The sequence below is a fragment of the Lethenteron reissneri genome, chromosome 3 (genome assembly GCF_015708825.2).
Source record: "Lethenteron reissneri isolate LAM-NWPU_2019-01 chromosome 3, ASM1570882v1, whole genome shotgun sequence".
NCBI lineage: Eukaryota > Metazoa > Chordata > Hyperoartia > Petromyzontiformes > Petromyzontidae > Lethenteron > Lethenteron reissneri.
The window spans coordinates 5,757,316-5,763,744 of NC_083781.1; the positions used below are offsets into that span (position 1 = coordinate 5,757,316).

At 45.7% G+C, this 6,429-nt stretch overlaps 1 protein-coding gene across 9 annotated transcripts in view; it reads right to left on the reverse strand.

Moving 5' to 3' along the window:
- Positions 1 to 6,143, reverse strand: part of LOC133345453 (kelch-like protein 3) — a 43,152-nt gene extending 37,009 nt beyond the window's left edge. For all 9 annotated transcript variants that reach the window (XM_061556263.1, XM_061556229.1, XM_061556204.1 and 6 more), the window contains exon 1: positions 5,871 to 6,143. The gene's annotated coding sequence lies outside the window, so the exon portion shown is untranslated. The remainder of the gene's footprint in view (positions 1 to 5,870) is intronic.
- Between the last annotated feature and the right edge of the window lie 286 nt (positions 6,144 to 6,429).

A 6,429-nucleotide genomic window follows, 5' to 3' on the forward strand; every position in this document is an offset into this window, starting at 1 on the left:
AAGCGCAGCAAACTGCAAAACACCAGGTGTTGTTAAGTAATGAACCGGAGGAGGGCTAGGATGGCAGAATTTACAACGTTGCTTCAAGGGAAGATAAGGCCTGATGAACGGGCACATGTCACCCGTGCAGGCGGCAGAGACAGTGGGAGTGTCAGCCAGACATAGTTAAGGCAAAAGCCCAATCATCCTGCATGGTTTTAAAGTAACGTCAAAATTCGAAATTCAACAACAGAGTAGGCTAAATTATCGATCCTCGCGCTCGCTCAAATTGGAGACCAGGCTGCGAGCTACATCAATGAACCATTGCCCATTTGCTAATCCAATACTGAATGTTAATATTACTGAAGTCAAAACGAATTCTATGACCTCAGCACATAGGCAAATAATAGGGCAGTGTCGACTCAAAGGCAATGGAAGAAACAGAGGCGCCTTTGTCTAAATCACAACCACAGAAAGCCAGGAATCATCACTGATTGTGTGTTCAGGAATTCCGAGCTAGTTAGAACACGTGCACAGGGGGGGAGCTGATGTAAACAACCCTGCGCGTCTGGATGTGAGGGGGCCTTGGACCTGGAATCAAGAATAAACACTCCCAGAGCAGAAGGTGGACAGGGGGAGAGGTGATTTAAAAGAGGGTTGTATATCTCTCAAGGCACAAGACCCAGCTGAACAACACGGCTGCGGGGGTCACCAGAAGTTCGCATTCGCCTAGTTAAGACAAAAAGCTCAATTATTCTGTATTGCTATTAAAGTAACGTTAAAGTCGGAATTTAACAACAGAGTAGGCTAAAGTTATTGATATTCACACCCACTCCAATTAAACCAGGTCACAAGTTACGCCTACTGAACCATCACCATCATTAAGTCAATATGAAATGTTATTTCCATACTTCAATACTTTCTATACAATTCGACCCGAAGCATATGACAATCAGAACCTTCCTAAGTCAAAATTGAATCGCACCCAGACAGGAGCGAATAGTCAATATAAGGTTGAAGAGGGAAGGAAATCAAGAGCACGGCGAACTGCAAACGTAAGCAAAAAGCCGGGAACAACACCAGCCCAGCAACAGCGAGTGGGGCTTCGACAGGCCATAAAGTAGAATAATAACTCCCGGGGTCAGGGGACACAAGAAGAAGCAGGCAGACAAAAACCAGAACTGACTCCAAGGTTCAACCGCCCTCACCTACTCAGGGGTGACGGAAATTAATGAGGCCTTGAATTAACGGCAGGCAACAACAACGGCGAGCAGAGATAGGGTGGGGCAAAGACTGCGGGCTAGGAATGCAACTTCGTGTCAGTAAAGCCCTGACAAACAAGTTAAGTTAAAGACATCACAATACATAATATCGCACATAACATCAATGTTAACGCTATTCACCGTAAACTATATTCCGCTTATATAACCATCCAGGCACCAAGGAATACGAATTCCTAGGATCAAGAAACTTACCCCTTAACCTAAGATATCGGAAATAAATTAATAGTAATAAGTATATGCATGAAAGACAAAAGTAACACTTATGGAAAAGCCAGGATAACGGGATGAATCACCACCAGGTCGAATATAAATACATAATAAAAAAAACGATGTTAAACCCAGGGTCGGAGAGAAAGGGAGATCCCGGCCGTCTTTGTATCCCCGCAGCGCGGGATAGGAGTGTGTGTACGCTCGGGGAAACACCTACACTTGGGTCGGGAACCACGATGGGAAACGACAGACCTTAGGTTACATACAGAATCATAACTGTGAAATAGTAAGGGACAAATGTTAACTTAAAACTTTTAACCATTTCTTTGTGCGCCGGGTCGGAGAGAGTGTTGCCCCCCTCCAGGTTGTGCAACACGAACAAAGACGCCTATGAGACGATTTGTAACGTCTGTGTTTTGGGTTCATGAAGAAGGCCAGACAAGAGATAAATTGCACCCAGACAGAGAGACGACTTCGAGACAATTTGTAACATCTGGTTGTTTGCTCGTGGGTTTTATGGAGGGAGTTGACAACGGAATATACCGTCAGTGATGCACACAAGGACATACGGACACACACATGGACACACCTGCCTACGGACAGATCCTGACACAGCAAAAATCGGAAGCCCCGCCTTGTGGGCGGGATCCAGGGGGATTTTTCAGCATAAAGGAACGGATCCTGAACATTGGAAACCAGTGCGACGGGAGGGTCCACTCAGAAGCTCGACCGGGAGGGTCGACTCAGCAGGAGTGCGACGGGAGGGTCCACTCAGAAGCTCGACCGGGAGGGTCGACTCAGCAGGAGTGCGACGGGAGGGTCCACTCAGAAGCTCGACCGGGAGGGTCGACTCAGGAACGAGTGCGACCAGAGCGGGTCCACTCAGGAGTGCGACCAGAGAGTCGACTCAGGAGCGAGGGCGACCAGCGGGTCGACCCAGGAGCGAGCTCGACCGGGAGGGTCGACTCAGGAGCGAGCTGCGACCAGCGGGTCGGCTCGACTCATCTTCAGCTCGTCAATCTCTGCTGCCGCCGGAGGTCTCCGCTGCCGCCGGTGGTGAGCGTCGCGACTTGGCGACGATCCAGCGCTGCACGCTACGAGCGAGTTGTGGGCGCCACCTACCGACCGGGTTCCGAACTGCGACAGCGTATCAACAGCCATCCGAGCCAATTCACCACGGTGACAGGAGAGCGCCTGATACGTATGACGCGCACCGCCCCCTCACCACACGACCACCAGGCGTCTGTTTGACATAAAGAATCGACTCCGAACACTGACTATTCAAGACAACTCTTACCACTCAAAACACTCGAACCCATAAGCCATCCGTGGCTGGAAAGCATCACAACGAGACCGAGGGATGGCCCTCCGTCGTTTATAAGAGTATTCTTAATTTTTATCTTTAATATTTAGTGGGCTGTACTCTTAATCGCATAAATTCCCAACAGATCCATCAATACGAACTGATTCTTGGCACCTCCTTCCGCCGAGCCACGCTCACGTGGGGAGTGGTGGCCCACCGGATCCTTATCAGGTGATCTGGTCCCCAATTAGTAAACTTGGTATAAGATAACGAGCTTCGGAAAAGGAGCACCGTCGCAGGCCCTTACTCCGGGCCGTTCTGTTGTCAGATAACCTGCCGATGTATCTGTTGAGATTGGTGCCTTTAAGAATAATAACTGTTTTGATTGTGTTTTTTTTATCGCCGTATAATCTTTCAAGTATCTTTCAGTCATAATCGCCGCACGTACTCGCATCCTCTACAGAATATTCAACTGTCCCGTGACCCAAGGTGTTAACAACGTGATAAGGGTTGCGTATGGTCAATAAGGAGTGTGGTACTGCGTGAACAATATTGAGTATAATCATTCATTAACGTTAAGGTTTTCTTAGCATAGTATTTGCATGTTAACGACTCTCTCTCTCACTAACAACCATCGCGTTATGCGGGATCCATGTGCCGTTGTCGAAGTGAAATCCGACAATCGTTGATGATACTGTATTGATGCCGTATTGACGTTCCAGGATTGAGAGTTCGCATACTATATCATAGTTAAGGTTGAATTAGTAATAAATTGATCAATACAGAAGTGGTTGTGTGATTCTTTCCTGAAATCTATGCATAAGATCTGCTTCTGCGTTGAGATTTGAACTTGGTGACCTTAATAAACACACTAATACATACTCAGTAAATGTTAAAGCGATAACGGGGTGAACCGGGGTCTGGTTATCATAACGACTTGCGTTGTCATAATTACACCCACTCGCATAATTAATACGATTACCTCTCGAATTGGCATAATTAAAATGTGCGTAATTACATAAATTAACATATTTCCGGATAATTACACATTTGGCCAAATTTCATTTAATTATTATTATTTCCACTGAATATCCATAACCCACATATACAACATAATAATTTCACCCACGCACGCATACAACATAACAAATTTTCATACCCAACATATACAACAGGGCCCTATCCAAACAATGGTACTGTGTGCACTGACACTGAGTAGCCGCAGGCACCTGCAATGCAAGTCAAAAGTAGTTTCAGCAGCGGTGTGCCAAATTATGAAAACATAGTGTATTATCGGAGACCTGTCAAGACAAATGTGTCTCCTGAAATCCCTGTGAGCAGAGCTTCATATTCTGTCAGGGGAACATGACTCCAAGATGTGACACAACTAAATTACAACTGGTGTCACTTCAGTAATCGGATTTACTGTGCTTACATATTTTAGCCCTTTGAGCTGTGCTGCATTAAATTAAATTGAAATATAAATTAACGTCATTTCAGTTTGTACAATGGCGACAACTTCAACTGAAGCCATGTGCAGAGTACTGTACTGGCTCATCTTAATAATAAGCAAGACGACGACCATGGTCACCACTTACTACCGATGATATTGCCAAGAGGTGGCTGGAACTCAGATTCAATGCCCTGTATCTCAGCAGCTCCAACATGGCCATAATGACCACACTATTGCAGCGGTGAATATTCCACCTGCTTAAGGTGTGCGCCAGCATCTCCATGCCTCCCAGTGTGTCTGTATTTGCCACAAAGTGGCACTCATTAAATCCTTTATATTAAGTTCGCTTGCTTGCTTGCTTGCTTACGACCGTGCAAATCTTTCAGTCGTTTTTTAACCCACTTCCCGTGATCCAATCGAGCTGACATTTTGCACACAGACTCGTTGTGCGAGACAATTAATGTTCGTGAAAAAAAATCCAAAATTTTACACTGTTTAGGTAAAACAAATTAAATATTTAATTACCAATTGCTTAATACTGGCAGACAATCATCTGTCCCATAGGTGGCAACCATCTCAAGCCAGAGGACGAGAGGACTCTAGCCGCCACGCATATAAAGGATTTATAGTGAAAAACTTTGTTTTTACGGGTTATACTTATTTTATCGACTCCCCGAGTGAATGATGGGCTCAGGTGACTGCAAGTCAGCTGTTGTGCTACAACGCCACCTCGCTGTTTTTTGTACCGTTTTTAAACCGCATAACGCAGATGAACACAATTTCAGAACTAAACAAAAAACACATTTGTAATGCTACGTTGGCAATGGTGCACAGGCACAACCAACACCTATTATGGAAGTGTCAATAACACAGTGTCAATAACACTTCCCTAATAGGTTAACAATTCTATATAATAGACAACGTTCCGGGCAACGACCCTTTCGCGCCAGTGTTATACACGCGGCCATATTGGTGATACATTGAATCAGTCATTGTTCACAGTGGACGAATCCGATGAGCTATAAAGCTCTTGCACAGACGTCCATAAGAGGCGGGTCAGAAAGTTACAAGCAAAATTTTAAAAAAACACGATGTGCAAAATCACAAAAAGGTTTCATTTTACAAGGTAAAGCCCACCGAGCTATTAGCTTTTTTTAGCAGCGACCTGGCCATACATTATAGCTCAACGAAGCGGCTTATCACGTGGACAATTTATAGCAGCCAAATAATGTAAATAATAATATTGTAAACGCGTGTTTCTACATGACCACCAGCATGGCGGTCCTGACAACACACGTGTGAGACGAGAGGAGGGGGGGGGGCATTGCAATTAAAACATTCCACAGATTAAAAATGTATAATAAACCGAATGCACATTAGAGCAGCAACACAAACAAATAAGCCCACACCTATCACCGTCCAATCGTTTACGCCGTGAGCTTGCACGACAAATCATGCGCATTACGTCACCGCAATGCCCGTATTACAGTACAACATTAAAACTAAACACATCCTCGGTAACATTTGTGAATGTTCGCACGTAGGGGGGGTTGGTAGTATTGAAATAACCCGCCCAACCACCACCACAAGTCGACTTTGCAGTTGTGAGTGCGAGATCGAAGCGATATTTGTGGCTACTCACTCGGACCCAACGCTGGGCATCCCAGGCCTAGTAGTTTAGCTCCCGAGCGCCTTCGCCTCTCGCATAACGGGATCGTGACAAAGAGACGAGTTCTAGCGACGTAAAACCACGACTTCGCGCTAAGCGATGGACAAAAGTGGGCTACGGTGCATAGTTTAGTGTTGTTGTTTAAAGCGATGTAGGTTTATTTTAAAAAAAAAAACACACGAAAACACACAAACACGGCTAAGGAAATCCTAGCCCGGCGAGAGACCAGAGCGAGTAAACACAGGCCCTGGGCACTGGCACGTTCATGCTAGAGGGTTTCCCTCCAGATTCCTCTCAGTGTCAGAGGAGGTGTTCATGCTAGAAGGTTTCCCTTCAGATTCTTCTCAGTGTCAGAGGAGGTGTTCAGGCTAGAGGATTTCCCTCCAGATTCCTCTCAGTGTCAGAGGATTTTTCTCCAGATTCCTCTCAGTGTCAGAGGAGGTGTTCATGCTAGAGGGTTTCCCTTCAGATTCCTCTCAGTGTCAGAGGAGGTGTTCAGGCTGAAGGATTTCCCTCCAGATTCCTCTCAGTG